At 38.1% G+C, this 10,548-nt stretch overlaps 1 non-coding gene across 1 annotated transcript; it reads right to left on the bottom strand.

Annotated features, from left to right (window-relative positions):
- Positions 1-3,072: 3,072 nt before the first annotated feature.
- LOC116890324 lies at positions 3,073-3,179 on the bottom strand. The gene has a single exon (XR_004386547.1). It is a non-coding gene; the product is annotated as a U6 spliceosomal RNA (small nuclear RNA).
- Between the last annotated feature and the right edge of the window lie 7,369 nt (positions 3,180-10,548).

The following is a 10,548-nucleotide window of genomic DNA, read 5'->3' as shown; positions in this document are numbered from 1 at the left end:
AACCTATTCAATTTCTGTAAGAGAATAAAAATTAGATACATGTATAATCAAAATATACTGTGACTCATAACATACAACAGACTCAGTTCTGATTGAAAGCATCTCGGACAAACCTTGTGACCTGGTTTGGCTTTGCTATCTTTGCATTTCACTTTACATAAAGTGTAGTTTATGAAGTTGGACTGTAGATGATTGAAAAATACATGTGCCGTCTTTATAGAAACTCTGAGACTGACCCTTTTTAACTTCAGACAGTTTGAGAGAATCTTCTTTCTGTGATAATAAGGCATCTAGGATCTGAGCATCCAAAAGAAAGTTACACAGTCAGGTATGGTAAAAGTGAAGAGAGAAAGGTTGGTATATGTCAACACAGAATGGCTAGAAGTTGTGTATGGTCAACACTCATTTTCTCAGAATCTTCGGGGAAAAAATGTTCAGTGGCCTTTCCTGATGATTCTCTTTTAAGCTCATAGCCTGCTCCCTTTTCCATTTATTCCAACCCTGTCAGGCTTTAGTGAAGCAGTAGAAAGAAACTCTGTCCCTACTCTGATTATTCTTGAGATTTCAACAAAAATCTTTGCCACCATAAGACCCCATTTCCACATATAGTTATAATAAGGGTTAAGACTTCAACATAGGAATTTGTAAAGGACACAATTCCATCAGTAGCACTATTTAAAAAAGAAAATAAGGAAAGGGAATAAGAATAGACCTTAGAGCTAGGCATGGTTGTGCATGCCTTAAGACCAGTTCTTGGGAAGGAAAGGCAGTGACCCTGTCTCAAAACCAAATAAAAAAAATGCATGCCTTAGATTGTGATGTTAGGTACAGATAGTCACAGAAAGTGCTTAGAAATGCATGTTTGATATATTTAAGGTAATTGATGCTGTGTGTTTTGATTTCATATGCACTCTAATCCACTGCCATTTTTATTCTACCTAGGAAAATAACCTGCCACCTTTTGCTGTGATTTATAATCCTCTAGCTCAGGTTACTCTAAGTGAAGTCATTCCTCTGTTCCAATGAACTCTCAACCTCAGTATGCTTCTGCAAGTTCTCCTGGAGTGTAAATTATGAGATTATTCCTAACCTTGTCAGGCTTTAGTGACATACTGCCTACTATAATATAATAGAAGCAATTCATAAAATACTCTTTCACCTCAACCAGTGTCAATTTCTCTGGCTCCGAAGCTGCCATTGTTCTTGTTCTACACTGAACACTTAGTACAAAGGGTGCCTTATAGTACAAAACAGACACATGAGAGTTCATTTTACTTGCTAATTCTCTGTTGTTGCTCTAACATTAAGGTTGTATTAGCAGGATACCAAGACATTTTTTTATGAGACTTATCTGCATTCAGATTGGTCTTCAATGAATACTTCAAGATGATATGGTCACTCAACTTTTTTATCCAGGTGGGGTCTGAGGCCGACATAAAACATTAGGTGTTTCCAGGGGCCTCACCAACCGTGTCCAGAAAGAAAAGGAAAGAAACACCTTGCAATCATCCCAGAAAGCATGCAGAATAATCGAAGGGCAGCACTTGTTGGATCTCAGAGATGCACCCCACAAACTTAACTGCAGTAAGACAGCAAAAGTAAAAGAAATAGATTCTTGTCCTAAAGAACCAAGAACTGGGTTTAGGTACAGAAGACAGAAACACTGCATGGACTCTCAGACAAAACTCTCCATATCTTTGTGAACTTCAAAGCTGATGAACTATTTCAATGACAACCACATTTGCTTCATTTGTGATTTCTGGAACCTTTGCCATTTCTAAAAACTTGATAACTATGCTGGCTGTGACATTTAAAAGCTGAGAAGCACTGAGTTACTCGAGTAGCCTTTTCGTTTTCATCCTCTGAATTCAACCAAATGATGAGGAAGAAGCACTCCATTCTCACAATTTATTTAGCACTTCTTTTACTGATGAGAAAAACCAGGTGCACACTTCCCTAAGCTACTGCTTGTCCATTTCCTCAGCTACACAGGACGATAGTTTATCCTATTGTCCAGTCAAGAGACCTTGAAGACTGTTTACTTCCCACTCTAGTAATTAGGAATGCATATTGCCCTTACTAAAGCTCCAAGAAAACCTGAAGAAACATAATACATTTTCTAAAATAATGCTCTCTGAGTGAGAATTAATATGAGAAAAAAGTGAAGCCTTTCATTGAGTTTTCCAAATATCAGTATCTTAGGATCTCTTATTTTCTTGAACCAAAACCAAATTATGTTTGTTCTACCAATGGGCACAGAGGCTGAAAAAAAAATCTAAATGATACTGTCAACTTCATTTTGAAAACACCATATAATAGAAACAGGGAAACAGGACTAATGTTATAAGTGTCTCCTGGGGAAGTCTTAGTGGGTTGGCTGACTTCCTCCAGAAAATGTTGTACACTAGTCAGCATATTCAAGGATAACATCAGTATGTTTTTCTTCGTGACATCTTCATATTTCCTTCATTTATAGTCTACTAGTTTCCATATATTACACACATCTGTTGTAATCAATCCTTGTAACATTATGTAATCTTACATAGCCTTAAGAGCAACACAAAAAATATTCTATTGGCATTTGAAATTATTTTCTTTTTTTTTCTTTTTTCTTTATTAACTTGGGTATTTCTTATTTACCTTTCCAATGTTATTCCCTTTCCCGGTTTCCGGGCCAACATCCCCCAACCCCTTCCCCTCCCCTTCTCTATGGGTGTTCCCCTCCCCATCCTTCCCCCATTACCGCCCTCCCCCCAACAATCACGTTCACTGGGGGTTCAGTCTGGGCAGGACCAAGGGCTTCCCCTTCCACTGGTGCTCTTACTAGGATATTCATTGTTGCCTATGAGGTCAGAGTCCAGGGTCAGTCCATGTATAGTCTTTAGGTAGTGGCTTAGTCCCTGGAAACTCTGGTTGGGTGGCATTGTTGTTCATAAGGGGTCTTGAGCCCCTTCACCTCTTTCAGTTCTTTCTCTGATTCCTTCAACGGGGGTCCCGTTCTCAGTTCAGTGGTTTGCTGCTGGCATTCGCCTCTGTATTTGCTGTATTCTGGCTGTGTCTCTCAGGAGAAATAAAAATATGGAACGCTTCACGAATTTGCGTGTCATCCTTGCGCATGGGCCATGCTAATCTTCTCTGTATCGTTCCAATTTTAGTATATGTGCTGCCGAAGCGAGCACGAGATTATTTTCTTTGTAAATTATGAACTCATCTCTCCTGCCTTTTCTTGGACATAAAAGAAGGTAATGGAAATATCTAAAAACATGATATCTTCTTTATTAAGTTTCTTCCTTCTTTTATATCTACAGCTTCTATTTATTTTAAATCACAGTGAGGCTGCTTTACTTTCATTCTCTACCCAAGTACAGTGAATAGTGTGGTTGAACACTTGAGCTTTAGTATTAACAAACTGGCACTAAACTCCAGCCTTAATGTGCAATCCCAAATTATATATATATGTTAATTTTTAAGGACATGCATATGAAGTTAAGAACACGTGCTGCATATATATAAGTGGAAGTCAGAGGAGCTGAATGCATGCAAGTGGAAGCCAGAGAAGAACGTGCTATTTTTAAAGATGAGAGACAAAAAATCATCAACCCAAATTATGGCCAAATTAATTAAAGTAAGCAATTAATTAAAGCAAACTCTGTTGTTTGTATACACAAATGACATCTCCCTGCAGTTGGATTCTAGAGATCAGCATTGATAAAATATATGCAAGGCTTTTATTGCTCAGGGTAAGTTTCCATATGGGGTATTTGGTGGGCAAAATAGGTGAGGTGACAGGAGCAGAACTTAAAATACAACATTTTAGTCCTAATGACCTCCTGAAACAAAACATGGTTGCCAGGTAGCATAACAAGTTAGTTAGAACAACAGGTGGTCATAAAAAGGTAGTCACAGGTGGTCATACAACCCTTTAAGAATTATTTATCACATCTATATGATTACACTGTCGCTGTCTTCAGACACACCAGAAGACGACATCAAACACTATTACAGATGGTCATGAGCCACTAAGAGGTTGCTGGGAATTGAACTCAGGATCTCTAGAACAGTCAATGCTATTAACTGCTGAGCCATCTCTCTAGCCATATAACTTTTTGAAACAAAGGTAAGGTTACAAGACGGTTATAAAGAACTTTTTGAAACAAAGATATGGTTGCCATTCCTGAAACAGGCACTAAAGAACCATTTTTTTCTAGGATTACAGTTGTGGCAACCCTTGAGAAATAGAGGTTTAATCATAAGCAAGAATGAGCCCAGTTTACCTGTACTGCAAGATGGCTTTTAAGCCTGAGATGGCGGCAGAATGGTTCTCCAGAATTTCCAGATCTTCCTCTATCACTCCCAACCTAATCATCTTGAGACAAGGTCTCTTATTGAACCTAAAACCCAACCTGTTGGCCAGGATGACTAGTCAGAGAGCTTCTTGAATCTACTGTAAGGGTCCATGATTCTCCAAAGAATGATGCCCCAGACTCAAATAGTATGTACATGCGAAGAGTGTTTTATTCTGCAGAAGTCCAGCCCACTGAGGTCTCCCATTACCAAGAGAGAGAGACACCCGAGTGAGCTCACACACTCAATTTAAAGCACACTGGGGAAATTATGAAGTAGGTGACTTTATCTTGCTCTCTCTCTTAGGCATATTCCAAAACCATTATTGAGCATGGGGGCTGAATCTGTTGTTGAGGAATTCCAGGATAGGTATCCTTATCTTGTTCTATCTCTTAAGGACATTCCTGGAAATATTACCAAGGTGGGTGTGAGTGCTGGAAACTGTTGTTGACCCATTGTCCTTGCTTCAGATCAGATGGCCAGGCAGTTTTTGACTAGCTGCCTGAAGCCTAGGTTTTTAGACCTAATCTCCTGACCTGCCAATCTGAAGCCTGTCATGGAGTCAGGCTGTCTCATCGTCACCTGTATCCATCTCCTACTCCATAGTCACAGGCACACAGCATGCTTGACTTTTTAGGTGGCTGAAGGGTATTGAAGCTCAGGTCCTCAGGCTTATACCACAAGAGATTTTACCTACTGAGCCATCTTCCCAACCCATCATATGTTATCCATAATCCTGAGATTTTTAATTTCTAAACTAACAGGACAAACTTCAGGGTACTTTTGAAGACTATAAGAGTTAAGTACATGATACAGAGTCCTTTTTCTGTATCTCTGTCTGTCTCTCTCTGCCTGTCTCTCTGTCTGTCTCTGTCTCTTTGTCTCTCTGTCTCTCTCACACACATACATACATACATATACACAAAACAAAAAACCTTACTATTATTTACAGTTCAGCATGACATAGTGACATAGTAGCATTACTCACTAACACAGAAAAATAAACTCTCCAAGTATTAAATACTGTGTAATAATTCCCCTGATTAAAAGATAATAACCCCTGACTATTAAACTCCTAACCATATTTTTCTTCCAAATCCAAGTACAAATACATTGGATTTTTGTTTTTGTGTTTCTTCAATTTAAGTCATCATTGAAAGGTAATGACGAAGTAATGGAATTAAGAGCAAACCAAATGCCTAATGATCACTCTTGGTTCTTTATGCAACACATATTAGTAGCTAGTTAAAGCCAGACATAAAGGCTGGCTTCAACCTGTTGTTGCCAAATATATCTAGTCATGGCTGCTGTGCAAAAGGAAGAAAGAAACAGAGAGGATGCTTCTTTGCTAACCCAATTTGTTTGTCTGTTTGTCTTTTTCTCCCCTACTAGGCCTGCATTAACATTTTCTTTCTTTTATGAAAAAAATATTCAAATGCAAAAAGGAAGCAAACACTTAATCCACTCTAGTAGGTCTGTGAGACACTGGGCCTGTGGAGTAATTTAATCCAGCCCACCATGGAATCTGAAAATTGCTTCTTCCATCCCCTGCTGAAGCTGAATCTGAATGCAGGAAGAACAGTCTCAAAAACAAGAGCTCCTGAGTGCTGCTTCTAAGGGGCAGGGCCACAGAGGTGTGGAACAGTGGGGGGTTATGAATTCAATTTACCCATATTCAGAACAGTGGAGGAGAAATGACTGTAGTTCCACTCTCTTTCAAAGCTCTGGGTGGAATAAAAAGAAATGAATTCAATGCTTCTGACTCATTTAGAGGGATCACAAAGCCAGTCTGAGTTTGGAACAGAAGAGAAATTTCCAGAAATTCATATCTTAAACAATCAGACAAAAAAAGATGAAATGAAACCGACACCATCACTTTGTAATAAAAAATTGTACTTTGTGCTATGGTGACCTCCAAAACAGTATAAGAGAGATTATAAGAGATGCCTATTAAGGATAGTTCCTCACTAGTTAGGAAAAATTATATATATATTTGCTAATCTCTCCTTTCAAAGATTTTGGATATTTGAGTACATTCAGTTTAAATACTTAATAATGTTCCTTTGCAAAAATAAAAGCCTCTTTATTTCAAATAGTTAAATCTCCTGTAATAGTCTCATTAATTTATTCTTTTATAATGCCTATTCCAAATGAGTCTGTTTTATTATTTTTCTTTATTTTGAATTTCTTAGGGAGTCTTTGTAATCCACAAGGTTGAAACTTGTTCAAATATCAATGTCACAATCACATTAATACAGTGGCCAAGTAATGCAATTCTTCATAAAGTATTGCTCACATCCAAGAAGCATCATTTCCTACAGACAGTTTGAAGAATTAAATAGTTTGCCTTGTCCAGCATTAGCAATAATACATTTCAGAGATTGTATAGTACCCTAGGGAGAACGCATGCTTTTCCTAGTTGCATTCATGGCTGAATTGGAATCTAAGAATTTGTTGTTTAATTTGGGACTGCCGGATCCAGCTCTCCATGTATTTATTCAATTAATGTATATTTTCAACATTTTTTTCTATCTGTAGATTATGTCATATACAAAGAAGAAAATCCACAGTTTCTTTATACTAATTTAATAAACTGACCATCTACAGTTGTCTCTGGGCCAACATAATTAACTGTCCTGAGTTTCAGTTACTGCTTTTACTGTGAGGATAATGTTAGTTCTTAAACTCAGCACAAATGACTAACTGAGGTTAACCTATCAAAGTGGACATGGCTATTCTGTTATCCTAGCATTTTTCAGTAGCTGTCAAAGAGTCATTCTGGCTGGCATAATCTAGAATAGCTTGAGCTATTCTAGAATAGGTTCTCCTGGCTCTCTTCTGGCCTCTTGGCTCAGGGTTTCTGCCTCTCTCACTCTTCCCCACCTTCTCTCCACTCAGAGTCCAGCTTAGTCTGGACTCTTCCAGATGCCTCTTGCTGTTTTCTCCATCTACAGTAGCCTTTCTCCTCCACCATACCTAGAAGTGTCATGTCTTCATTTCCTAGTTTTGTTCATCTGGTGCTGAAAACACGGAAGTGGCACAAACGGGAATTGGCCCCTCCAAGTCAAGCTGTTGACTAGACTCTACTAAGGTATGTTTCATTTGTTTCTTATGATCTATGCCACCCACCAAATTCTAGAGGCCACTTCCCTTTCACTGCTCTATAACTATTCATCTCTCATGGTCTACTCCATAAGCATCTCTCTCAGCCCTGGACTGCTACACTTTCTGTCGTTTCTATGTCATGCACACAAGTATACCTTTTTACTAAGACTCTTATTCATCTATAAAACTTTGCAATTCTGTTCCCACCTCTTAGACCCCCCTACAATATACTGTAACACCTCTCCTCTCCTCCTTCTAGGAGATGCCTGCAATCCCATCATAAGTCCATCTTTCTGGGTTACTACAAACCTTTTCTCACTTCCTCCTGAGAGCTGTCTTCACTATCTCTTCTCTAAACCCTCAGGGCAATCATATTCTCTTTGAGAGGTTATGGGAACTCTCTCCTCTTGTGGAGTTCTGTTTCGAGATACCTTCTCTCTTCTCTCTGGACTACAAACATCTTGGCCTCAGTACAAATCAATTGCTAAAGAAGCTCGCCATATGGCTGGGCATTTTTAACAATCAGAAACAGCTAAATGGAGCAGATAAGAAACAACTAATAAGGACAGACCCATGAAGTGCCTTGAGGGTGGCCACATTAAAGCAGGGAGGCTTCATTCTGAAAGCTCTAAGAAGTCATTAAAAAGTTCTAAGCAGAGACATGATTAGATCAGATATCCATTTTTAGAAGGGTCACTCTGACTATCAAATGGAGACTGGACTTCAGGTGGTTAGCTGACAGCAAAGAGAGCAGTTAGAAAACTCTGCCATCTAACAGAAAGATCCTGATGGCCTGGGAGTAGAACTGTCAGCAATGGTGGGTGAGCTTCTAAGGGGCACACAAGTAGCATGGCTGACTGATGACAGGGCCAAGGATGACAAATAACAGCCATATCCTTCATGCATGACAGACAGACAAAAAGGGGAGAAAGAGGAGCCACTTGGTTGAGGGTTTCAGGGGTTCATGAGGGGGTGGATACTGTTTCCTTGCTTCTGATTATAATACTTAAATCTCCCCTTCTCTCAATTTTGACATCCAAATTGTTCGTTGAAAATGTAAATTGTATTCAACAAATACAAAGTTGTTGGGATAATCTCCTTGTGTACTGAGTTAGGTTGTCTTTGTATTGTTCAAATGCTGATTTCTATACCAGCAAAGAATTGACTATAGGCCAGACTTTGTTATTGTTAGTTTTATGAAATATCACCTATCTCCATGTTTTGTAAACATTCTTCTGCATCACTTTCTGATTGGTTTAATAAAAAGATGATCAGCCAATTAGCCAGGCAGACAAAAATAGGGTGGGACTTCCAATCCCAGTTAAGGGGTCCCCAGAGGAGACAGAAGAGTAAAGAAGGACCATGAGAGAAGACGAGGAGAGACCAGGTGGGTGAACCAGGAGGATTCACCATGACGTCATGATGAGACAGCAGCCATGAGGACATACATGGACCAGAGCAAGCTAGGGCAAGACTCAGATGCAGGTAAGGACCACACCAAGAGTAGTAGGCAGCCTAGGTGGCTTAGAATAGCTCAGGACCTGCCCTATTTAGGCTTGCAGCTTCTTAACAACAACAACAACAACAACAACAACAACAACAACAACAGAATTGGCCTGCTTGATTTTCAAATACTTTCATGTGGTAACAGCTTCTGCCACCACACAAATGATCCCCAAATCTCTTAAATCTAAACTTGTTCTCCTCTACACTTCCAAAAGCCTCTTTCTTTAAGGTTTTTCTACTTATCTGAACATATATAATTTTACTTAATTGTATTTTGCTACAACATGCTATATATGTGATTTAACTTTTTTTGGATTAATATATATATATATATATGTGTGTGTGTGTGTGTAGGTGTGTGATGTATGAGTGTCTCTGTGTGTGTGTGTGTGTGTGTGTGTGTGTGTGTGTGATATATGTCATGAATGGAGGTGACAGCAGGTCTCTAAAATATTTTGGATTACTATGGATGGATAAATTCTTAAGGTTATAAAGATATACTCAGATTAACAGAAACTTAGATACATATATTTAACTACTTTTGTTCTTTCTAACTGTGTTCAACACAAGGCTTCTACAGAATTTAAATAAGAAACAACATATGTTTAATAAATAATACATATTTATAAATTCCTAAGGTCTACTCAGATTAACAAAAGCTGATTTGGAGATCTACATCTAACTACTTATGTTTTTGCTTTGTTCAACACCAGGCTTCTAAAAAATTTAAATGAGGAACAACATATGTTTAATAAGTAATGTTTAAAAGTTCCCAAGTTTATAAAGCTATTCTCAGATTAACAGAAACAGACTTAGAGAGGTGTGTCTAATTACTTACACATCTTTGCTAACTCTGCTCAACATTGGGCTTCTAGAAAATTTTAGATAAGTAACAACAAATGTTTGAATAAGGTACGCTTAGTAAATAAGGTTTCCAAATTCCTAAGGTCTACTCAGGTTAGCAGTACCTGACTTGAAGATGTGTGTTTAACCTCTTTGTCTTGCTACCTTTGCTAAGCTTTTACTACTTCTATAAACTGAGCCATATAAAAACCTGTTATTTTTATAATGGTACACTATAAAACAATCAGGAAAGTAAGGTTGGCCACCTCTTTGTGGACAATAATTATGGCTTAAAGTTTTATTTTGATGCTAATGGGCCATCAATTAAATCTTCAAATCTTTAAAGCTCAACCTTGATAGGGATAAAGCTATAAAATTCTAATTTTATAAAAACTACTAAGTTTGTGTAAACTCTTAAAGATAACTAAGACATATAAGTTCCATTCAACATATTCAAACATCTCAGACGTTTTTCCCCTTGAGATCTACCATAGCACAAATATTCGGAACACATCAAATGCCCTGGGAATATTCAAGGGACAGTTTCACTCCAGAATCTATGTCACTAAACATAATGACTGCAGTTCTTACTATTGCTATTACTAGTCTCATTTCTAAGAAGTCCATGACTGAAAAATAAAACTTCTAACTTCCCTTCTCTGTAATAATTCTGTAATGATCTCTGTTCATCCAGTGTGGTGCACTTACCTTCAGTTCTCATTCTGGAGAAAAATCAAAAGCCCCAAATCA

The sequence above is a fragment of the Rattus rattus genome, chromosome 1 (assembly GCF_011064425.1).
Source record: "Rattus rattus isolate New Zealand chromosome 1, Rrattus_CSIRO_v1, whole genome shotgun sequence".
NCBI lineage: Eukaryota > Metazoa > Chordata > Mammalia > Rodentia > Muridae > Rattus > Rattus rattus.
The sequence above is the reverse complement of the archived record's forward strand: the minus strand, read 5'-3'. Positions and strand labels throughout refer to the sequence as shown.